This window comes from Notamacropus eugenii, chromosome 6 (assembly GCF_028372415.1).
Source record: "Notamacropus eugenii isolate mMacEug1 chromosome 6, mMacEug1.pri_v2, whole genome shotgun sequence".
NCBI lineage: Eukaryota > Metazoa > Chordata > Mammalia > Diprotodontia > Macropodidae > Notamacropus > Notamacropus eugenii.
In genome coordinates this window covers 166534009-166559334 of record NC_092877.1, presented here as the reverse complement: position 1 = coordinate 166559334, position 25326 = coordinate 166534009, and the positions used below count along the sequence as shown (strand labels likewise).

General features: G+C 37.6%; 1 long non-coding RNA gene and 1 pseudogene across 1 annotated transcript in view; both read right to left on the bottom strand.

Moving 5' to 3' along the window:
• LOC140510831 (uncharacterized) overlaps positions 1-25326 on the bottom strand; it is a 68919-nt gene that overhangs the window by 10742 nt on the left and 32851 nt on the right. Inside the window, exon 3 of the long non-coding RNA XR_011969379.1 lies at positions 18230-18310. This is a non-coding gene — a long non-coding RNA (uncharacterized lncRNA). The remainder of the gene's footprint in view (positions 1-18229; positions 18311-25326) is intronic.
• LOC140510829 (ribosome biogenesis protein NSA2 homolog pseudogene) lies at positions 23742-24491 on the bottom strand (annotated as a pseudogene).

Below are 25326 nucleotides of genomic sequence, written 5' to 3'. Positions count from 1 at the left end.
CTCTGAGATACAGACTTAGTATGGTATTGCAGGATCCAAGGTATGCCTGTGCTGGACTATGCTTTACTCTTGCTCTGTGTAGTACCAATGTGATATTCACAGCAACCACAGCTGCCATGAATATCCTGGTGCAATTCTGAATCGCAAAATACCACAGACTTTCCACATGGAAGGCAGAACCAAAACATTTAGACACAGAAAGCCAAATCCATCACAGAAACAAAAATCTATGCACAGTAACAATGTAGGGAACAACCATCTCCCAGCCTTCCCCCTGCTAGGTTTCCCACACACTAGCTCCATTAAACAAATCACAAGCAGGCTCCCTTAAATAAAATCACAAATGAGCCCTTTCACTCACCCTAGTCAGCTGCCTGCATCCTTCCTAGCTCTGACTGCTCTCAAGACTAACTTCCTCTCAGCTCCCCTCTAGCTCTGCCTTTTCCTTTTCCACTCATTCAGCAAACTCTTCCCACCACAGGCTCCATATGACTCAGACTCATGTAACTCAGGCTTCCATGTAACCAAGGCAGGGCACATTGGCCTATTAATGGATATGAAAGATCTTCCATTTAAATTACCAGGACAAGCGGCCCCAAGATCTTTGTTACTCACTACACAGGTCAGGTTCAATGGGGCAACTGGCATCAACAGAACTATAACAGGGATCACACAAAATGAGCACATAAAACAATATCTTAGGGTGGGATCCGAGCACAAGCACCCCATCATTTCCACCTCAAGTGAATGAGGCCCAAAATCTTGGGGTAAGAGGCGAAGATCACTTTTTTCTTTGTTACTTCCTTCTGAGATTGGACACAGAGCTGTCCCTGCCCCAAAAGCTTCCATTCAAAGGGTCAGTTCCTCAGCTGGCATCTGGAGTTGGTAGATACCAGGTCCAGGGGTGACACAGCACATCGAACAGGGGGGTGACATCCAGTTTAAGCAATTAGGCATCTACAGGGGGAGGGTACTAGACCTGCAGAAAACAAATCTGACAAACAAGGTGAACAGACAAAAAGCCAAAAAGATACAAGGAGACAATAACCAGAAGGAGGGTAGATATAGGGGCAACCAAGCTTCTGGAGTCCATCAACCCATTTTCAGAACCTCATTTACTATTGTTTACTGTTTTCTAATTTGCAGTCCTGGGGTTATCATTCTGGCTAGAGGCACATCCTCTTTAATATGAGCTGGAGCCTGGCCAACCTTCCATTCTCCCTGTAGTTGTGATGAACCTGGATACAATGTTTCAGGAGGATCTGTAGGGGCAGTTCCTACCTCCTTTCTCAGTTCAATATCAAACCTCTTTCCTCGATATATTTTATATAGTTGGAATACCATCTATTCTTCCCAAATGTACCATTACTCTCAATGGAGTAGTAAACAATTCTTTTCTTGTCAATCTATTCTGACTTAGAATTCGCTGGCTATTCTTCTCTCTTGAGGAAATTTATCATTTCACTAATTCTCATGATCCAAGGTACCAATGATTCTCCCATCCTTTGGGTGAACTAACTCAAAATATCTGTGACCTCCTGCTGAGTAACATCCTCAATTACCTCCCCAAACACTGTGGGGGCCCCCTAATTCTCCTGCTTCCTTCTTTTCAGCCTCCTCATTTGTTTCATTCTACTCCCACACACCCTCCTGGCCTGTGCTTAGTCCTGAATCAAGCCCAGCCTGTGCAAGGGCTGCATTCACTTTATTGTTACCTTTTCTCCTCCTTTCAGTCAAACCAACAACAGCTTTTCTTCCACCACCTGAAATTCTCTATAGCTTCCTCTCCTAAAGGGCGGTTTGAACACTGCAGAATAAAAAGCCTTTCCTGCAAACCAACCAATTCCTTCTCCATCTGAGCTCTCTCCTCCAGTAGTTTATCTCTGTCCCTACATATAATTCGATAGCTTGTTAGCAAGGCCCAATCTCTCCTACACACCCCTGCCATATCTTCCATGGCTCCATTGTTATTCCATGCAAACATCTCTCCAGGTCTCTGGGTTCTCCCCTTTGCAACCTTGGTTTCCAGTTTTCACAAAGCCCTGTGCCTTTAGCCCACTCTCTTGCCAGGGAGGAACAAAGCAAATCATCCTACCTTGGGATGTCCATTTCCTCCTCGGTGTTTTCTGCCTTTCTGTCTCCAAAAAGAGGTCTCAAATTCCTGATTCCATTTCCACCACCATTTGTAGCAGCAATGTGATATTCACAGAGCCTATTGTGGCCATGAACATCCCGGTTCTGAATCAAAAAATACCACAGACTCTGCACATGGAAGGCAGAACCAAAACATTTATTTAGACACCAGAAAGCCAAATCCATCACAGCAACAAAAATCTATACACAAAGATAATGCAGAGAACAACACCATCCCCAAGCGTTCCCCCTGCTAGGCTTCCCACAAACCAGGTCTATTAAACAAATCATAAGCAGGCTTCTCTTAAACAAAATCACAAACAAGCCCTTTCACTCATGCTAACCCGCTGCCTGCTCACCTACATCCTTCCTAGCTCTGATGGCTCTCAAGACAAACTTCCTCTCAGCTCTGCTCCAGCTCTGTCTCTTCCTATTTCACCCATTCAGCAAATTCCTCTTACCACAGACTCCTGTGACTGAGACTTATGTAATTCATATTTCCATGTGACCCAGGCAGAGTATATGGGTCTATTAATTGATATGAAATATTTTCCATTTAAATTATCATTATATTCTGATGTGACAGACCTTTCCTGCTGATCTTTTAAGTTACCTTGAGTTAGAAAATTTCACCCCACCTTTTGTGGGTTCTGCTGTTCCATAATTTGTTTTGAGGAATTATTTAAAGTGATTTGGAGGGAAATTTGTGAGAGATCAGGGGAGTCTCTGCTTTTTCTCTTCCATATTGGCTCAGTCCATCAATCATATGAGTCTTGAGCAGCCTTTCTTTTGTATAATACAGGTAAAGACTCCTCTTTCCTTTTTATTATTTTTTTCCTCATCAGTTTTATCTCATTTTGAATTTTAGCACTCTTGACAATATTCTTGAAAGATTATGTCAAACTTTTTTATTCTTCCTAGACATAGCTATATGGTGTAGTAAATATAGTGCTGCACTTGGAGTCAGAAAAACCTGAGTTCAAATCCAGTCTCAGACACTTAATAGCATCACATGATTCTGAGCAGGTCATTTAACATTTGCCTGTTTTCCTCAACTGTAAAGTAGGGACAATAATAGCACCTATCTCCCACGGTTGTTGTGAGGATCAAATTACATTACATTATTTACAGTGCTTCACACATAGTAGGCTCTTAATCAAGAGTTTATTTCCTTCCTGCCTTCCTTTCTTCTTTCCTTTTCTTTTCAGATCTACAGAATTTCATTCTTGAGAACTTCCCTCCCCTCAGTGTGATGTTTAACAGTTAGTTCTCCCAAAACCCTCAAAACTGCCCTTGGCACACTTAAAATTTAATAATGCATTATTAACATTTTTCCATCACTTTCTTATTTCTAGTTAATCAACAAACAATAAACTATAGTGTTTGCTGATTTCCAAAGTATTAATGATCACACTGAAAAGAGCTGTTTTGAACTTCATCTAGTGCACCCCTATTCCCACCCCTCATTAGTTGACATTGTCTTTAGAATTTTACTCAGTGGGAATCTACTTAACCTTTCCTTGAATTATTTGAAATTTTTCTTTCTCATTGTCTTCCTGACCTTCTCTTCTGTCTTGTATTTTAAGACCTAGTGATCATTTCCCTTGAAACTTCTTATCATTAGATACAGAACTGAATCATCCATTTCTTGTTTCCTCTGCTTTTTGAAGAATAAAATTCTCATTAAGACAGTTATAGACATTTTTAATTGCTTTGATTTTGGCAAATAGAAACTGAAGTACTATGGGTTGGTAATGTGTCAGACTTCTGATCTCTTTCCCAAATATCTACTCTATTTTTTTACTTTATATTGGACAGTTTTTACAAAAGAAGGTTGGATAAAATAATAGGCTTGAGCCTCTAGAATTCTAAAGTGGGCTTGTCCACATCTTTTAAATGGATAATGTCATGATCCAAGAGCAATGTTAGCAAATATTGCAAAAAGAGTCTGATTGAAGAGCCTTAGATTGGGGTCATTGTACTAAAGCCTTAGGAAAGAATCATTGGCTAAAGGAGAACTATTACTTAAACCAAGAAATTGCCTCTGGTAGCAGTAGAAGCCAAGTTAGCCTCAATATGTCTTCATGCCTATCACAATTTGTCCAATGCGTCATGTTTTTCTTCTTGGGGCAAGTTATCCCTTAAAAAAATTTCATTTTGCAGTCTCACATTGTGTTTGTCCTTTGTTCTCAAAGAGGACAATGATGTCAGGGAGATGATGACGTGACTTGCAGTTGGCTTTGATTTGAGTGAGGGAGGGCTGTACAAAGTAACCAGTCTCACTTTCTCCTTCAGCCATCTGGGTTCAGCAGCCAGATATTCATCAGGAAGACTGGAGATGACCCAGGATGCAATGGGAAACCCTAGGTAAGGTCTTTTCAGGTTCTCACTTTGAGTGAGGTTATGGCCATTTAGTGAATAGACTTCTTTAAATAGTTACTCAGGGGATGGCCTCTTTAATAAGAAAAACAAACCAAACTAGGAGAGGAAGCGCTTCATGGTTCCTGGCCAAAAGAGAAACAGTTACTATTGAGTATTTACATTCACTTTGTGCTAAGAGGACAGGATTTCAATCTATGAGTTCCAGAGTGAATTGGGTTTAAGGCTTGGTCTTTGGGAAAGAAATCTAGCTAGTAAACCCAAAGTTAAAGAGGCAGCTTTCAGCCATCAAGATGTACCTTCCCTTGGATAGAGCACCCTCAGGTAAGGGGAGAGGAGGAGAGGAGAGGAGAGGAGAGGCTACTCACAGGCTATGTTTGTCTTTCATTCTCAAAGAGGACCATGACTTCAGGTTGATGATCAGTGTCACATAATGGTTAACAAATGGTATAACCTATTTACTGCTCACTCTATGTAGGCCTATCAAGAAAATGATATGGCACAATAGTACTCCATTACATTCATATACCATAATTTATTCCGCCATTCCCCAATTGATGGGCATCCCCTTGACTTCCAGTTTTTGAGACCCTTTGTTTGTGTGTGTGTGTGTGTGTGTGTGTGTGTGTGTGTGTATTTTTGTGTATCAGGTTTTGATTTGTTATATGATTTCTTCCATTTATTTTAGTTCCACTACATAGTATGACTGTAGTGAAAACGTACTCAATAGGAAAGTATATGTAGAATCTATACAGAATTGTATGCTGTTGTGGGGAGGGAGGGGGGTAGTGGGGGGTATGCATGGGGGGAATAAAATCTTAATTTTATGGCAGTGATTGTAAAACATTAAAAAATAACAATAATAAAATTAAATTTAAAAAAATGATATGACTTTTCCTGTACAACTCAGTTTCTTTGTCAATTAGGCTACCTGTCTCTGAGGAAATGCTACTAAAAAATTAGATAATGTCCAACACTAAAGTGTTGTCTTAGTCAAAGATAAACTCATATATTTTATTCTTCCTCTAAAATGATAGAGTGTAACAATTTTATCACTAATAGCCTATCAGTGAACTAAATTTTAATTAAAAAGGAAGGAAGTAAATTTATTTTATTGGGAAATTAATAAACTGATGATTTGAACATTCTAACTTAGAGAAAAAGTTTTGATATACTAATTGATGTCCTCCTTGGTAATGCACAGTTTATATTAATTTATGCCATTGACATTGTCTATGACCCTCCTCTACCAGTTTGTCAAGATACTTTAAGAATATTTATCCCTATGTATTTCTGTGAATAAATATCTTTCAAATATAATTATTCCTATCTATAAATAGTGAAATGGTTTCTCAAGAGGGTTAAGTGATTTATTGATATATAATCAATTATGTGAGAGATCTGGGATAATTGATATAGGCCTCTTGCCTTGAGGTGGTATGATTTAGTGGATAGACTACTGGATTTAGAGTCAGAAAGAGTTGGATCTGACATATATTAGCTGTTTAACTGTGGGCAGGTCACAAAACTTTTCAGTGTCCTAGGCAACTTTCTAAGACTACGGTTATAGACTAAGTTAGATCAGTTGGGGAGACCACTAAAGAGCATGATGTTGTTGGGGGTTTTCTTACCAATGGAGATTAGTCCTGGATTGTAGACTGGCCCAACAAACTCAAACAACAGTGCCAAGATAGGTTGATCCAAGTCAAAAATATTTGTCAAAAATATTTTGTAACGGGTGAGGACCATCTCAGCTTAAAATCTTTCTGTTACTCCCAACACTTGCCTTCATACTAAGGGACTTCAGCATACATATTGATATTCCTTCAAATATATTAACTCCTCAGTTCCTCAATCTAAGCCATTGTCCATGATACATTCCTCAGCTATATACAGAGAGTATCTCCTTGTTCTTGTAATTACCCATTGGTTTTCCATTTTTATGTTTATGAGCTCTAAATTTTCTTCTCTCAAAATAGTCTTTTATGAATCCATCTTTCTATCTGCCTTACCTAACCCTGTTCTGCATACCATGACATTTGTTCCCTCTGCATCTCAGTTATCATGATGATAATAATAATAGCTAGCATTTATTTATTACTTTAAGCTTTGTAAAACATTTTGCAAATGTCATCTCATTTGATCCTCACAACAACCCTGGAAAGTAGGTATTACTGTTATTCCCATTTTATAGAGGAGGAAATAGAGTCAGACAGAGGTCAAGTGACTTGCCCAGTCACTTGACACAAGTAGTAATTGTCTGAGGATTAATCTGAACTCAGATGTTCTTGGTTCCAGGTTCAGCACTCAATCCACTGTACCACCCAGTTGCCTCTATTCCCTGTTCTGCTTATGCTCTGCACTGCTCTGCACTGGATAATTCATTCATTCCCTCCATCATTCCTTTGATGAACCAGTTCAACTCTATAATATCCTCTACTCTTGAATCCCTTGACCATTTGTCCTATTACTTTATTACACTTCAAATGTAGATTACTTCTACCATCTACTTCTTTTAATTTGGTTCACATGCTGAAGACAGCAAGAAGAAATAATGAAATGTGCTACTTAAATTTAAACTCAACTGGGTCTTCACTGCAGCAAAGCAATCATTCTACTCATCCCTAATTGGTTTTCCATCCCATTGTTTGCAGAATTTGTGGCAAAATTTATTGTCGTTTCTCAACCATATCATGGCATCGCTCTACTTTCCCTCCCTTCTGAGAACCTCATGTCATTTTTTCATTCCCCTACTCACCCCAAAATGAGACTATTTGCCAAGAACCTTATCTTTATACATCATGTAGCCGTATTTCTTATCTACCTGCTTCACTCTGGTTTTGATGAAGGATTGGAGGTTCACCTTATCATACTTTTATTGTACCCTTCATCTTCATGTCTTTTACAGCATGTTGTCCCTACCATCACAGCAATTTTCTGTCTTACCTTCAATTTATCTCTCCCTACTGCATCTTTCCTGGCTGCCTGTAAACATGTTCATCTCCCTCATCTGTAAAAAAAAAACTCTCACTTGACCCTACTACCTCCTCTAGCCACTGTCTTATATCATGGATTAAGTGTTTTTGGCTAAACACTTTGAGAAAGTTGTCTATACTTGGTTTCTCCATTTGCTCTTTTCTCACTTGTTTCTAAACAGTCTGCAAACTGCTTTCTGACCTCATCATTCAACTCATCATTCAACTGAAGAATGCTTTCTCCAAAGTTACCAATGTTCTCTTAATTGCCACACAGTGACCTTATGTCCATCTTCATCCTTCTTAGCCTGTCTTCAGTATTTAACAAAATTAATCTCCTGCTGGATATCCTCTCTTTCCTAGTTTTATTTTAATTAATCTGCTCTCAATTAGTTCACTTATCTTCTGGCTGCTCATCTTCAGTTTTTTTTTTCTTTTTATGATTCTTTTTATAGGTCATGAGCAGTGACCACTGGTGTCCTCCAAGCCTCTGCTCTGGCCCTTTTTCTCTTTGTACTTTCTAATTTGGTGGTTTCATCAGATCTCATGAATTCAATTCTTATTCCTATGCAGAAGATCCTTAGATTCATGAATCCATTCCTATTTTCTCTTGTAAGCTTCAGTCTCGCACAATCAGCTCTCTTATGGGCATCTTGAACTGGATATCGTGTAAATGTTTTAAATTCAACTTGTACAAAACAGAACTCATTATATTTTCACCCAAATTTTTCCTTCTTACTGTTTCCATCAGCACTATTCTCCCAGTCACCCAGACTCATAAGCTCAGTGTCATTCTCTACTTTTCACCCTTCTTCATCCCGTATTTCTAATCTGTTGACAAATCTTGTCATTTCTACATTCACCACATCTCTGGTATACGTATCCTCTCCACTCATACAACTAACACCCCAGATTAGGCTCTTATCATTCTCTTGCCTAGACTATTGCACTAACCTAATTTTTCTTCCTGCCTCACCTCTGCTTAGGAGTAGGGAGAGTTATCCTCAATTCAACTACCAACATAATTTTCCTGAAGAGTAGATCTGACCATGTCCTTCATTTATCCCCTTTTAATAAACCTCAGTATTCCTTCTTACCTCCAAGATCATATATAAAATCCTATTTGGCATTTTAATCCCATTACAACTTGGCCCCTTCTGACCTTCAGTTCTTCTTAAATTTTGGTTCCCACCACACAATTTATGATCCACTTTACATTGTTCTACTTGTTTCTAGAATACAACCCTACATCTCATGTCTCCTGTAAATTTTATTTGACACTGAAAACTCTTGGTAACATGGCTGCTTCCTAACTTTTTAGTCTTCTTACACATCATTCTTGTCAATACATCCCATAGTCATAATCTGTCTCCAAGCCTTCACCCAGGCTTGGAAGGCTGACCAACGACCTCATTTCTGGAATGCTGACCTAAGTTCTCATTTCTACCTTTTAGTTTTCTTGGCTTCTTCAAGACCCAGGCCAAATACCATTTTCTGCAGGAAGCCTTTTCTGGTCTTCCCTCTGCTAGTGCTTCTCCTTTTGAGGTGCCCTTTCATTTTCTCTGAATATCTTATATGCATCTGGTTATTTACATGTTGTTTCTCCCATTAGAATGTGAGCACCTTGTGGGAAGCCACTACTTTTGTCTTTCTTTGTATCCATAACACTTGGCACTGTGCCTTGCACATAGCAAAAGATAAATAAATGCTTTAAACTTTTGCTTTTCAATTTGCAAGAATATTCCACTCTCTCCTTTCCATCTCCTTCATCAGAAAAGAAAAAGAAAAATGAAATCCTTTGTAAGGAATATATGTAGCTAAGCAAAACAAATTTTCGTATTGGCCATGTCCAAAAATATTCATCTCATTTAGCATCTTGTGTCCATTACCCCTATGACAGTGAGTAGGATGCATAGTTCTCTGAAATCATGGTAATAAATGTTTGTTGACTGAATGCTGTTCCTCACTAATCTCACTGACATAGTCCTTGATGGAACTTATAGTCTCATTAAAAGTCACATATGAAATAGTGAGAGGATAATTCAAGGCAGAATAAACCTTGGTACCCAATATACTGTAGATGACATGTGCTTCAGGTGTCAGAGAAGGAAGCAGTATGGGTGGATAGTAGTAGTTAGAAAAGGCTTAGTGGAGGAGATAAAGACCTGAGCTAGCTAGCCCTTGAAGGATGAGTAGGATTTATGATCTGGCAATCCTGTGAGCAGGGTTAGATGGTAGCATTGATATTTGATTCCATAAATATACTTGAAAGTCTTCTCCATCACATAAAGTTCACACATTAGAATGTCTGATAGGAGCAAACTCCACAATGGAGACATTTTTTTATCTGTACTGTCCTTAAAAAGAAAGGACAATGATATGTATTCCATTTAGCATTTCTACCTCCCTCCATGATTATATTTTATCTCTCTTTTTTCATCTCTATAAACCTTATCTTCTCTTAGCTATTCTGTTATCTCCTCTCTCTCTGCCTTTCCACATACAGACTCCCTCTATTTAATCTGCCTCACCTCTCTCCCTCCCTCCTTTCCTTTCCTTTCCTTTCCTTTCCTTTCCTTTCCTTTCCTTTCCTTTCCTTTCCTTTCCTTTCCTTTCCTTTCCTTTCCTTTCCTTTCCTTTCCTTTCCTTTCCTTTCCTTTCCTTTCCTTTCCTTTCCTTTCCTTTCCTTTCCTTTCCTTTCTTTTCCTTTCCTTTCCCTTCCTTCCTTCCTTCCTTCCTTCCTTCCTTCCTTCCTTCCTTCCTTCCTTCCTTCCTTCCTTCCTTCCTTCCTTCCTTCATTTCTTCCCTCCTTCCTCCTTTGCCCCCTCTTTCTTTCTCCCTGCCTTCCTCCCCCAGGAAATACCACAAGAAAATATGTTGCTGTGGGTGACCTGTGGGCCCTCTACCAGATCATACTCTACAAATTATATAATTCCAGTTACACCATATGAAGATATACCTACTAATTACTGAGGGAATAAGAAAATAATCCTTCAAATGAAAAAACATCTTAGGGACTAAAAAAAAACCCTGATGGAGAAGGATGTTGGTGGAGACAATAGCGTGTCAGCTTATTTATTTTTAGGGCAGTATAGCAGAGCTATGTAAATAATAGAGATATTTATACCACCCATTACTACTTTTATCCAACAAATAATTCTATAGTAGCTCCTTCAAACAATTCTGCTTGCCACCTATATGGTTAGGTGATAACTGTAAAACATTTCTAGTGTTTCGAACTAGACCTCCTTTTGCCATTTACTTATAATAGAGTTGGATGGTTGTAGAACAAAAACAGAGAGCTGATGGAAATCTTCTGCTGATTACCACAGCAGAAGAGCCTAGGAGGGAAGACACAGTCAGGAGAGTTTTTTCCTTTCAAGTTTGTAATCACAAGCACAAAATATGGAAGAGGGAAAATACTTTTAATGTTTTAGAAATGATTAAACATATCTCCCCACAGTGATGGGCCATATTCTATGGTGTTTAAAAAATGGAAAATTAAAATAAGTAGACAGAAGGTTGGCTAAATATTTATTGAAATGTTTTTGGTGGTTTTTTCCCACTTGGAAAGAAAAAAATACTCCAGGCTGTGTGATTTTTTCCCAAAATTTCTTTTGTTCTAGTAAATACATTTTTACTATGCAAAAGAATTCTGAATTTGGGAAACATATGCTTCTACTATTTTATCACCTGGTTTGCCTCCTTTTCCCCCAGGGTTCCATGTCTTGTAAAATTTTGCCTATATCAGCTTTTTTCCCCCAAAAAAACACTTTAAACTGAATATTTGCATTTAGGGAAAATAATACCTAAATAAATGGATCTATATGTTATGGTTCTTTGCTTTAGGGCATTTGGTTTTAAAAAAGAATTCCAAATAGTTCTGGTTTCCTTTTGTTTTTGATGATGATAAGTGCTATAGAAATACTATGATGAATACCTAGATATGTTTGTTAGAAATGATCCTCTTTCCATGTTTGGTAAAGGAGCATCTGTCCTAATTTAGATTTCAAAGCATAAAACTTGGGAAAAGTATCATTCCAACTCTCTGAATGGTATGGAACTGAGTTCATTTTGTTTCTAGGAAAATACAGTGAACTTCTCCAGAAAGAATATGCATCTGGAGACCTGAATTTTAATATTAGCTCTGTCACTAAAAACCAGAACAACCTAGGTTCTGGGACTTAGTTTCCCCATCTAAAAAGTGAGATATTGTATCAATCTCTCTGGGTTGCTGGAAGAATAAAATATTGTTTGTCTTTTGTTTTCAAAGAGAACCAATTTCATCATGGGATAGTGTGTATTAAAGTGTGTTGAAATACATCAACTGTGACACAAATAAAAGGCTTTATGATTATAACTGACTACCCTTCCAAGTATGTAGTATGCCTTCTCTCATGTCACCCAAGACTCTGAACCAGGAGGACAAATTGGTGTGACATATAAAATGTTGGAAAGACATAGTTTCCAGGTAATTAATCGTTTTATTAATCATGCTAGCAAGAATTAATAAAAGGAGTCAATGACACTCTTGAATACCAAGGACTCCCCATTGGACCCACTCAATACTTACATGCCCTTGGAAGAGCGGATGTTCCTGAGGGTCTCAATTGACTCTGATTGGTTAAAAAGTAATGAGAGAGGTGGACTTAATGATGAGAGACAGGGTTGGGAGAGGGCCAGAATGTGACTTTGATTATGTCATTTACTTCTAAATCACCTAGGATCTATCCCAATCCAAGAAGAACACAATGAGCTTCCCCACTTGGGTGGGGTCTGAACAAGATTCAGGAGAAAGTTAATCCAATCTCATTAGCAGCAATGTTCTGATGTTGGCTTGACCTAGTAGAGAATGAGCATCTAGGAAGGGGAAAAAAAAACCTAGATCTCCCCAATAATTGGTTATTTAATAGTCACTTCTCTCATAGGTTGTCTCCTTGCTCCTCATTGCCACTTTCAGATTCCCTGTACTTGGGTAATTCCACATACATTGTTGATGGATCTTCAAGTCACCTTGCTTTCCAGTGTATAAAACTCCTCCACTCCTATGAACTTTAACTTCATTTTAGCTTCTCAAAAAGATAATTATACTCTTACTCTCAGTTAGGAAACATTTATTAAGCCGCTACTCTATGCCAGGCACTGTGCTAAGCACTGGAGTTAACAAAGAAAGGCAAAAGACAATCCTTAATCTCAGACTTGTTCCACCTTCACAAGTTAGCACTCTGAAATCCTGCTGTTGCCCTATCACTTCCTTGCCTTCTACTTGTCCCTGTGCTTTCCTCCTCCTAAACTTGTTATCCATCTTCATTTTACCTTTAGTCACTGCTTCCCCTCCTTTCTTTCCTACCGTGGTCTGCATTCCTTTTTATCTTCATTTTTTCCCTTTTGATATCTTGAGTTAACCAGTGTGAATTTGCTGTCGTCTGCCCATGATTCTCTCTGTACCTTGTCCTTTTTACCGTTTATTCCTTTCTAGCTCACAATCTTGTATACAACTTTAGTTCTGGACTTCAGAATGTTACTGGAGGAAGTCACCCGACTGAACTGGCTGGGTCTTCAATACCAGTTTGTCTACACTATACCATGTACTCATTATGACACAGCAATATTTTTACTCTTCCTTACTAACTTTCCTATGGCACTTCTCAATGTGCCTATTTCAAAATTTCTCAAGCTACCTACACTACTATCCTTTCCCCCACTCTCTCAGCAGCAGATTTCACCTTATACGTTACTGAGAAAATTGAGATTATCAGAAACTTACTCCTGTCCTTGCTTATATACTCCTTTGCTTCAGTCTCAGGGGAAGAGGAGATCTTCCCCTTGCCAAGCCTAAACTATTTATGACCTTGATTGTATCGTCTTCTGTTTCCTTCAGAAATTTGCTTCTTTTGAAGTAATCCTGTTTCTTTTTATAATCTCCAATCTCTCTTTATCCATTGACTCCTTTGCTTTTACTTGAAAATATTGCTACATGTCCCCCAGACTTAAAAAAAAAATCATCCTTATATCCTCTTGTATTATCCTATATTTCTATTTCTTTTTCCTGCCAAATTCATAGGGGAAAATTTTTTCTATGCTCATTTTTCCCACTTCTCAAGTTTCTGAACCCACTACTCAGTTGAAACTCTTCTCTCCCTGGTTACTAAGGATCTCATTACCAATAAGACAGATAGGAAGCACAGTAACTAGAACATGGGATCTAGAGTCAGGAAGATCCAAGTTCCAACCTAGTCTCAGATACTTAAAGCTGTGTGACCTTGCTCTAGTCGCATCTTATCTTTGCTCACCTTTAGTTTCCTCTTCTGTAAAATGGAGATAAGGCAGCTAGGTGATGCAGTGGATTGAACAATGGACTTGGAATCAGGAAGACTCTTTTTCATTCCTCCAATGTACCTCTGCCATTTTTTTCCATTTCTGTGCAATGCATCACCATCTTTCCAGCTGCCTAGGTTTTTCCCCTTCAGAGTCCTTCTTCCTCACCCCTATCAATCACTTAGGACAATTTCCAAGTCTTGTTAATTCTGCTTCCCTAGCATCTCAATTCTCTGTTTCCATTTCTCCAGTCTCACAACCAACATACTAATTCAGACCTTCATTGCCTCACCCCTGGATAATTGCAATAGTCTTCTAGCTGGTCTTCCTGCCCTCTCTAATTTACCCCATAGATATCTGTCAAACTATTCCTAAAGCACATATATGACCAAATCATTGACCTGACTGAGAAGATTCAATGCCTTCCCATTCTCTCCAGGATAAAATAGAAACTCTTCTGTCATGTATTTAAAGACTTGACAATCTGTCTTTGTCTATTTCTTGAGGAGTAGTAATGTCCAATGTGCACCAGGCTTTCTTGCTGTTTTTCAACTAGGTCATTCTGTTTCCTGTGCTAATACTTTGTCTGCATTGTGCCCCCTCCTTGTTTTTAACTTGTAGAATCCAAAGCTTTCTGCTAGGCCTAGTTCAGATGCTGTTTCCTGTAGGAAGGCTTTCTTGATTGTTATTGCTTGCTCAACTCTCTTTTCCTCCACCAATATTTATCACTGTATTTACTCAGCATATAGTTCATATATACTTATTTGTGTGCATGTAAATAAATAAAAAAAACATTAAGTACTTATTATAATGTGCCAGGCAATATGATAGGTTTAGAAATACAGCAGCTAGGTGGTACAGTGGATTGAAAGCCAGGCCTGAAATCAGGAAGTCTCATCTTTGTGATTTCAAAGCTAGCCTCAGACACTTACCAGCCCTGGGTCTCTGGATGAGTTGCTTAATCCTACTTGTTTCAGATCCTCATCTGAAGAAAAAAAAGAGCTTGAAAATGAATGGCAAACTACTTCAGCATCTTTGCCAACTGACAGGACACAAACCACATACAGACTCATTTGGGTTCTATATGTTCACTTGATGAACTCCCTGGCCAACCTTAGGGGGAATAATACTGTAAGAGATCTAACTTAGATTAACACTGCTTTGGAACACCTGGAAGACATTCACTTTCTTGAAAATCTGAAAAGATCTGTCTAGTTCCAATAAGATAGAACTGGAGAGAGGTAGGAAATCTCTGGAGGCCAGGGATTTTACAAAAAACTCAAACTTACTGTACAGACCCCTCCCCCCCCCCCAAAATGAGGATGGGAATGAAATAAGCACTTATGTAACATCCACTCTGTGCCAGGCACTGTGTAAAAAATCCAGCACATCGAAGGGACTTAAATTCTTCCTTCCTTGCTTCCTTGCTTCCTTCCTTCCTATTGACAGCAGGAACTATTTTTCTTTTTCTATTTGTATCCCCTACTGCTTAGCATACAGTAAGTGCTTAATCAATGCTTTTTTCCCTGAAATCCGTCTAGTCTGACTCCCTCATTTTGTAGATGAGAAAACTGAGATCCAAAGCAGTAAGTGACTTGCTTGGTGTCAGTATAACTGATTAGTGACAGAGTGGACACTAGAATCTGTCTCCTGACTCAGCCTGCTGCTTTTCCTACAATCTCGTTTCTCTCTTTCACTACCCTCCTTGTCAGTGACCCACATAAATTTACCCTGGGGGTGATGAAAGGACAGACTCATCTCAGAGCAGTTGGAGGAAATCACTAATGAAAAAGAACCACTGTGCTCAGAAAAAATCTCAGAATAAATTCTAAATACTTCACAATAGTGCTATGATTCTACCTTCCAAACACAGTAGAAAAGATTAATATATTATTGAATACAAATCAGATAATGGCATTAGCATTGAATAAGCATGAGTTGCCTTTATGCTCGTTTATTCCATCTAACCATTTTCTACCCCTTCCCTTTCCTCCTTGCCTTTAATAGCTTATTCAAATTCTCAAGGACCAATAGCAATCAGTGTCATCTTCATTTCCCTGACCATTTCCAGGAACCTGGAGTTCACTCACTTATTTATTTGTCCCTCATTATTCCTTGATGTGTTGAAAAAAAGTAAAAAAACAACAACCCCTACCCCCCAAAAAAACCTCTTGGATAATATACAGGATGTTCCAAAAGTTTTACTGAAGGTAAGGTATTAAGGCTTAAAACTGCACTAACTTATGGGACATGCTGAATAATGCTTGAAAAAACTGTCTCATAAAGAGTAAGTGGTAAGGTTGTGTGCTTACCTGTGACCTGTGACCACCCTGATAATGAACCTCTTTGGATTTAGTGTGGTTGGTAATCAGGCATCAGGGCCTGGAACTGAATTCTTTCTAGCTTGGTAGGATCTGTCTTGGATCCTCTTCTCTTTTTCCTCTATATTATTTCACTTCATGATCTCATTAGCTCCCATGGAATTGATGAGCTCTAGGCTGGTTACTCTCAAACCTACTTATACAGCCCTAACCACTCTGCTGACCTCTAGTCTTGCAAATCCATCTGCTTATTAGACATCTTGAGTTCAAAATTGAACTCATCTTTCCCCCCTAAATTTCCCCCTTTCCAAACTTTTCTATTACTGATGAGGGGTGCTGCCATTGTCCCAGGTCTCCAAGACTGACAACTGAGTTGTTGTTTTCAACTCTTCACTATCTGTCTCTCCCCACAGTCAATATATTGTCAAGTCATGTCAATTTTACCTTGGTCTCTTCTTTCCTTGGCTACTGCCACAGTCCTGGTACAGGCCCCCATCTTCTCACTCCTAGACTATTGCAGTGGCCTCTTGGTTGGTCTACCTGCCACAGGTCTCTCTCTGATGCTAGTCCATTTTTCATTCAGCCTCCAAAATGATTTTCTTAAAGCACAGGTTCATCCATATCATCTACTACTCTGATTTGGAGTGGGCTAAGAGCTTTAAAGGAAGGAACCCAGGTCTGCCATCTCTCCAGTTCCCATTTGCCTGCTCTCCTCTGGACTTCTCCATCATGACCTTGTCCAAGGTATTTTCTTCCCCCTCTCCATCTTCTGCTTCCTTTTGTATATTGTCTTTGAATACTTACCTTTCTTTGTACTGCAAGTCAGGCATAGTGCCTGACACGTATTAGGTTTTTAATAATTGTTTATTGACTTATTGCTGCCAGTTTTGCCATGTGGGACTAACACAACAACCCCATTGTCTCTTCTTCATGACAGCCCTAAAACACTTAAAGACGTCTTTGCTTTGGTCATCACATCACCAACTTTTGTATGGCACAGTTTTTCTGATCATCTTCCCCTAGACATAGTCTGCATAGTCTTCCTAAAAATGTAATGGCCAGCATGGAACTCAGCACTCCCTCAATCTTGGCACTGTATTTCTACTTATAAAGCTAATGTTTCTACTACATTAGCTTTTAGACTGGCATGTCATATAGTTAACCTACATTGAATTTCTTGTCTATTAAAAACTCTAGTCCAGGGGTTCTGAATCTAGAGATCCATGAAGAGAATCTGTGAATTTAAGTGAAAAAACTACATTTTAATTTTCATTATCTTCCAATAGACATCTAGCATTTCTTTTAACTATTTAAAATACTATTCTGTGAAAGGGGCTAGGTTTCATCAGACTGTCAGAGGCAAACTGCCAGAGATGGCCCAGTAAATAGAGCAGTGGTCCTGGAGTCAGGAAGACCTTCATTCAAATCCAGCTTCAGACACTAGCTGTGTGACCTAACTTCTGTCTGCCTTAGTTTCCTTAACTGTAAGTGGATAATAATAACACTTGCCTCTTAAAATTATTGTGAGAATCAAATTAGATAATCTCTATAAAGTGCCTGGTTCAGAAGAGACACTTAACAAATGTTTCCTTCCTTTTATTTTCTTGTTTCTTCCTTCTTTAGTGAGGGGGTGCTTGGCTGCTCCCGATGTTCCCCATGAATTACTGTCTGACCAATACTTCTCCTCTGGGCTCACCCTTATTAAATTTAATTCTGTTAAATTTGGGGGTTAATTTGGGAGTTGTAAGCCACTCAGTATTATAGTGAAAATTCTTCACATACACAGGCTAGGACTCCTTCAGTACCAATTCTGATTCTCTGTAAACAACAGTGTTTTGATTAACTTACTGTGTTTAGTGGATATTATACCTTTTGTCCCTTCTCAGAACCCTGCAGTGTCACTCAGTTCCCATTTAAATCAAATTTGGGCTGATCACAAATTGTAAAATTTCTTGCTAACTTTTTTGTTAGGCTCACTTATCTCTGACTGCCTCCTTTTGCAGTCAACTTCATCTGCTTACTCTTTAATCTAAAGAAGGACTCTTCCCACTTTCTACACATTACGTTTGCCATCACTCTGGCTTTCATCACTTTTATACTTACCTTCATTGAGAACCCACTGTGGACAAGTCAAACTCCATCTGGTTTCAGTTACTCCAATTGCTTCAGGCTTCTCTTTGATACCTGCATGTATAAATTTACAAAAGTCAATGAGCCAACTAATGTCTGACAGAAAAATCAATACATTTTTGCCTGTGTTTATAGTGGTAGTACCTGGCTTCATATTTGTGTGTTCAAAGAAGGGGTTTGTTTATTTACCTGACAGCTGCTGTCTTTCATCAGGGAATACCTAAAGGATGTTTTTTAATTAGCTTTGAGAACAAAAGAGGAAATAGAAGCAATTCATCACTCAGGGAACATGTGTTAATGACTCTTCCTGAGGATATTGGTCATTATGACTTCTTTAAAACATCAAGAATCTGTCATTTCATCAATATGGCTCTTCTCTCCATTATGGAGAATCTTCTATAACTTCATAAATAATATCTGGAACTTGCTGAGACTTCAGAGTTCATCACCCTGTGACTAGCTTGGTGATGAGAGGCCCAGACTTGAAGCTTGACCTAGTGGAGCTTGGGCTCAGTGGATGCAGTCCACAAGATCCCAGGGTCACCTCCACATGAGGATGAGATACTAGAGAACTGTGTCTGAGGATCAGCCTTTGTTTAAATAAATAAATCAACAGGTTAAGAACAGCAGTAACAGTAAAGGCACAATATATGAATCATTGATTGAAGATAACTCAGTCATCCATTTTAGATGAACTTTATTATTGTTTATATCTATGTAATGCACATATATATACACGAAGAGGAACTCATTGACTACCTAAATCTTTAGTGAATGAGTTATTTTGGATCAGAGATTTTTAACCTTTTTGTGTTTGTCAAGGGCCCTTTTCACAGTTTGCTGAAATCTATGAAGCAAAGCTCAGAATTATGCTTTTAAATGCCTCAAATAAGATAAAAACATAAAATTATAAAGGAAACAAATTATACTGAAACATGCATAAACAAACATATACATGTGTATGTATAAAACATTAGTAAACATACTTACATGTTTACATGCATGTTATATACACATACAAAATACACACATGTATGTGTGTTGATTCTGTATATAGAAACATGCACATATGCACATATACACATAGAAATACATATACACATATATGTATACCTACTATATATATAATATCATCTCTATCTCCTTTATCTGTTTCTGTATCTCTTCTGTCTGTATTTGTATCTTTCAATATTTCTCTCTCTCTTTTTCTTTCCTTTTTCTGAACCTATATATCTGTTTACATACACACACACACACACACACACACACACACACACACATGCACACTTCAGAGACTCCCAGCTTAAGAAACTCAATTTTTGGATTGTTTTTTTATTTTATTTTTAAAAATTAATTTAAGTTTAAATACTAAAGCTTAAGTACACAATAAGAAAAGAAAAAGAAACATTGTAAACTTAAATATAAAATAAGAAAAGAAAAAAAGCTTTGCCATGTGCACAGCAGAATGTAAGAGAGAATTCAAAATATGCAGGCACGGAATTTGCATTTCAAGAAAGTGTATATAATAAATAGTATACATTGTATTCAGAGCTCTCCATCTTTGCTTCCTTATAAGTTTTGTTACTTTGTTCTTTTTTACCTCCTTCCTCCCAACTCTCCCCCAAGAAAGTTACAATTAAATATGGATATACACACAATATACATATACATACCCACCCACACACACACACACACACACATATATATACATATATACACATGTATAAACATACACACACAAACATATACATATATGTGTGCATACATGCACTTACATATATATACACACATATACTTAGATCTATAATCATACTCATATATAGACATATATATTCATATGCATCCATGTAAGACCATTTTGTACTACTGTGTCCTCTGTTTCTCTGAGCGTGGATAACCTCTTCCTTCATAAATCTGAGTCTTTCAATGTTTCTAAGTCCACCAATTCCCCATTTCCTACACCACAGCAGTATTCCAACCTTCTACTGTCTAGTTATTTTATTTTATTTTATTTTTTATTGTCTAAAACATTTGTATAGGTTCCCTATTTTCCTCTTTTAATTAAATATATTTTAGCTTTGACTTTTTCTGAGATCATGATTCTTTTTACTAATAAAATTTTACTCCTAATCTTTATTCATTTGTGTGTATTTCTTATTTCCTATCCCTCCTGACTCCTCTACTTTCATTCTGCTCACTGCCTTGTGCTCCTATTACTTAACCTACTGTCCTCCAAAGATCTCTCTCTTATCCTCCCATTTCCATTAATCTAAACACTCTTCTTCCCCCCCTTGTCCTATTCCCTCACCATCTTATTTCTTTATAAATTTAGAAGACTTTTATTCCCTTCTAAATGTATCATCTTTTAAACTTTTCCTAAACAGTTACTTTTTAGAATCACATCATACTCAAGTCTACTCCAATCTTTCTTTTTTAACTACCCAATTACTAATAGCAATGTTAGACATATTTTTTACATTTCCTCATATAAAAAGTAAACAGCCTGTCCTTATTGAGTCCTTTAAATTAGTCTTTGATGAGTATTTCTCTTGTATCTTGCATGTTAAATTTTCTATTGAGTTTAGATTTGTTTTTGCAACAAAATCCTGGCAGTCTGGCAATTCATTGAATGTCCTTTTTTTCATTCCAGATTATGCTTAGCTTTACTAGCTTGTCATATTTTCAGCCAGAACCTCATTTCTTTTGCTCTTTGATATATAGTGTTCCAAGACCTGTGGTCTTTGAATGTTGCCACTGCTAGGTTTGTGTGATTCTGATTGTGGCTCTGCTATATTTGAATTGTTTTTTTCTTGCTGCTTGTAATATTTTCCCCTTGATCTAGGAATTTCAGAATTTGACCAGGATATTCCTATACGTTTTCCTTGTAGGATCTCTTTCAGGTGGTAATAGGTGGACTTTCTTTTCTTGATTAGTTCTCCAGGTAAGTTGTTTTTCTTGTGAGATGTGTGATTCTCTTCCCTTTACTCACCCATTTCTCCCTCCCTCCTCCAATCAGTTTTGAAGTTCTGTGGGACCTACCTTCACAATGATAAAGAGAATTTGATGTCTTTTCCCTCAAAATATTGAAGGTAAAGAATTTTTACCAATCATCAAGAAAGATATTGCTATGTGCATTTTTAAATTTTATTTTTAATTTTAAATGTTTTTTCTTTTTAAACTGAGTTCCAAATTCTCCCCCCCATCTCTCTCCTACCCACTGATAAAGAAAGCAAAATGATATCAATTAATTATGATATGTGCATTTGAAAAGGCATTATCTCAGAATTCTGATACTTGGGAGAAAATTGATTTGGGAATGAGCCTGAGACCCGAGGCTACCTTCATAACATATATCCATATCACAGCCTGGTTATTAAACCCAACTGCTCATTGTCCAAGAAGAAAAAGAAGGTAAGAAGATGGTAGCTAGGGATATGACGGTGGTGATAAAGTCAGAAAAAAAGGAAGTGCCATTGAAATACGCCCTTAGAAGTGGCAAAGAAATAGTGGTAGTCACCACTACTGAGTAGAGTGCAAAAAGCATACTGCTTCCTCTCATGTCAGCACCCTCAGTAAAGGTCCTGTTCTACCTACCCTAGTTATTCTGTTTCTGGATGTCATTTGCCTAAGAGATTCATGGAAAGGTCTCTTCCAATTAATAACATCTGTGTTACTCTCCAGCTTTGCCTCCAGTTTAATGATCGTAGTCCTTGTTATTTAATAATCAACATCAAGAAACCTGGACAAGTACTTTAGTTACTTCCCAGAATGTTAACAATGAACTCAAACATCTTGATAGAAATTTTATTCAATAGTCTCAGAGACACAAGACAGCCTCACATTCTAATAGGGGGAAAAACCTAGAAAGTTTTATCTGTAAGCCCAGTGGAATGACCCAGTCGTGGTCTTTAGGATGTAACTGGTAATGCCTCTCTCTTAACACCGTTTTTCGTTGACAAAACCACATCTGTTTCATGTTGATACATTTGACAGTGCCTGCGAAGGTTTAGGCATCATTGTGTGGTGAGGATGAAGGTTTAACAAGGGACCATCCCAGGTGTTGCATAGGTACACTCAAAACATCAAAGGAATCAGAGGAAGGCCTTCAGAATGTTGACTGGATAGTCTGGAGGATTCATGGAAAGATTATGGAAAGAGATGATAGGTGCACAAAATGTGCTTACAGGGGTGAGAAGTTTTGGTCCACAGAAGTAGAGAGAGAAATACAGCAATGAAATCATGGATGAGGCAGCTAGGTGGCATAGTGGAAAGAGAACTGAACCTGGAGTAGGAGTACCTGAGTTCAAATTCTGCTTCAGAAACATAGTAGCTGTGTGACTCTGGGCAAGTCAATTAACCCTGTTTGCCTCAGTTTCCTCAACTGTAAAATGGACATAATAACAGAACCTGCTTCCCTGAGTTGGTATGAGGCTCAAATGAGAGGTAGGAAATAAGCATTTATAAAGCACTTTCTATGAATTGGGCCCTATGGTAAGCACTTTACAAAATTATCTCATTTTATCTTCACAACATTCCTTGGAGATAGATGCTATTATGATGAGACAATATCTGTAAAGCACTTAACACAGTGCTTGATGAATAGTAATTGCTTTATAAATGTTTATTTCCTCCCTCCCGCCCCCTAATGATGTATTGAAATTTATGTAAAAGTGTTGACTTTAAAAAAGATGGCTCTTCAACTAGGCCTGGTGTATTTAGCTCAGAATTGCAAACTTTAAAGTTAAATTTGGAGGAGAGATCTTTAGTAGCAAAGGAAATACCATGACTTCTCCACTGATATAGAAGTGTTAGAATATTTTTAAAAATTAGTTAATTTATTTATTTTTAGTTTTCAACTTTCATTTCCACGAGTTTTAAATTTTTTGCCCCTCCATTTGCCCTCCCTCCCCAAGGACGACATGCATTTTGATATAAGCTCTACACATACATTCCTATTAAACACATCTTCACAATTAGTCATGTTTCATAGAAGAATATAACTAATTGGAGAAGTCATGAGAAAGAAAACAAAAAAAAAAAAAAAGAAGTTCCATGCCCAATACACTGATCTCTGCTTCTACTATTTTATTCATGTAAGCATTTAGAGATATTAAACTTCCCCTGAGAACCACTTTTGCTGCATCCCATAAGTTTTTTGGTATGTTGTTTCATTATTGTCATTCTTTTGAATGAAATTATGGATTGTTTCAATGAATTTTTGATTTACCCACTCATTATTTTGGATGAGATTATTTTATTTCCAATTAATTTTTAGCCACTCCAAAATGGGAAAAAAGGCTCATAAAAGAATAGAAAATCATGTCTCATCTCTTTTCCAAGTTAATCTCAAATCCAAACAACCAATGTGTAGACCTGGGTCTTTGGTTTAATTTTGTGACTGACTGTTCAACATAGTAACTGTTGTAGTTTTCTTGATATATTGTAGAATCTTTAATAATTGTCAAATATGTAGAGCTTCAGTCAATCAAACAAGCAAGACAGAATTTATGTATCCATAATTGTCCAGATTGTTGGTAATCTATGAGTATTTTACCCAGATAACTTAGCCTCCTTGTGTCACAAGGCCTAGCTCACTCACATTCACTTCAATGACAGTCTTTTTGGTTGTAATACCCAGAGTTGTATATATTGGGGGAAGAGGGATTTTTCTTCCCACTAAGTTTGGGTAGGCAAAAAGTGACTTTAAGCTCAGTATGAGTTACATGAGCCTTCTTAAAACGTAAACCCCTTGACCTAATAAATCTTCCATATTTTAGTGGTTTTTGAGTAATGCCATCCCTAACAAAGCAGACTTGGGTAACTACTCCCTTCTAAGTCCTTTTCTTTCTCTTTCCTGAACAAATAAATTTTAACACTTCTGTTTCTCCCTGGGCATGGACTTTTGGCAAGGGCACTTCCCATTTAGTAGTTTTCTCTTTTTGTTTCTGTTTAATCATATTGGAACAATATGATAACAGATAAGCAGGCACTGCTCATTGGAGAGTTTTTTCATCATTTTTTTTTGCTTGGTATTTCTCTTTTCATGCATCTTGATAGTCTTTTTCATCTGAATCTTCTCAGCATGGTAGAGTTTGGCTTTTAGACCAGTCATTTTCTTTGCTTTCTTTCAACGTTCATGAGCCTCTTGGCTTTCCCTCTTTCTCTTTTTCTCATGGTAATCCAAGTGGTAGCCATACCATTTTTGCTGTAACTCTATGTACTCATTCTGCAGCATGTTGACAACTGGGGGCCCAGCAAAGAGTCACCAAAAATGCCTCCAAACTTCAGATCCTCTACCATTACTGACCAACTCTCCACAAATCAGAAAGAAAAGGCTCCAATTAATTTTTAGTCCATCCTTCCATGACCCTTTATTATATATACTTTTTATTTCATAATGATCTGAAAAGGATGCATTTAATATTTCTTCCTTTCTGCACTGGATTGTGAGGTGTTATGCCATAGTACATGGTCAGTTTTGTGCCATGTACTGCTGAGAAGAAAATTATGTTCTTTTCAATTCCCATTCAGTTTTCTGCAGAGGTCACTTTTCTAAAATTCTTTTCACCTCCTTAACTTCTGTCATGTTTATTTTGAGGTTAGATTTATCAAGTTTAGAGAGGGGAAGGATGAGGTTGCCCACTAGTATAGCTTTTCTATTTCTTCCTGTTTAACTCCCTTAAGTTCTCCTGTAAGTATTTGGAAGTTATATCACTTCATTACTTCATTGTCTATGGTGCCTTTTAGCAGGATATAGTTTCCTTCTTTATCTCTTGATTAGATTTATTTTTGCTTTGTCTGAGATTAGGATTGCTACTCCTACTTTTCTTTACTTCATCTGAAACATAATATATCCTATTTTACCTTTTACCTTTACTCTATGTGTATCCCCCTGTTTCAACTGTGTTTCTTGTAAACAACATATTGTAAGATTATGATTTTTTAATCCATTCAGCTATCTACTTCTGTTTCATGGGAGAGTTTAACCCATTCACATTCACAGTTATGATTACTATCTGTGTCTTTCTCTCCATTCTATTTCTCTCCACCTTTCCCTGTTTAGCTTTTAT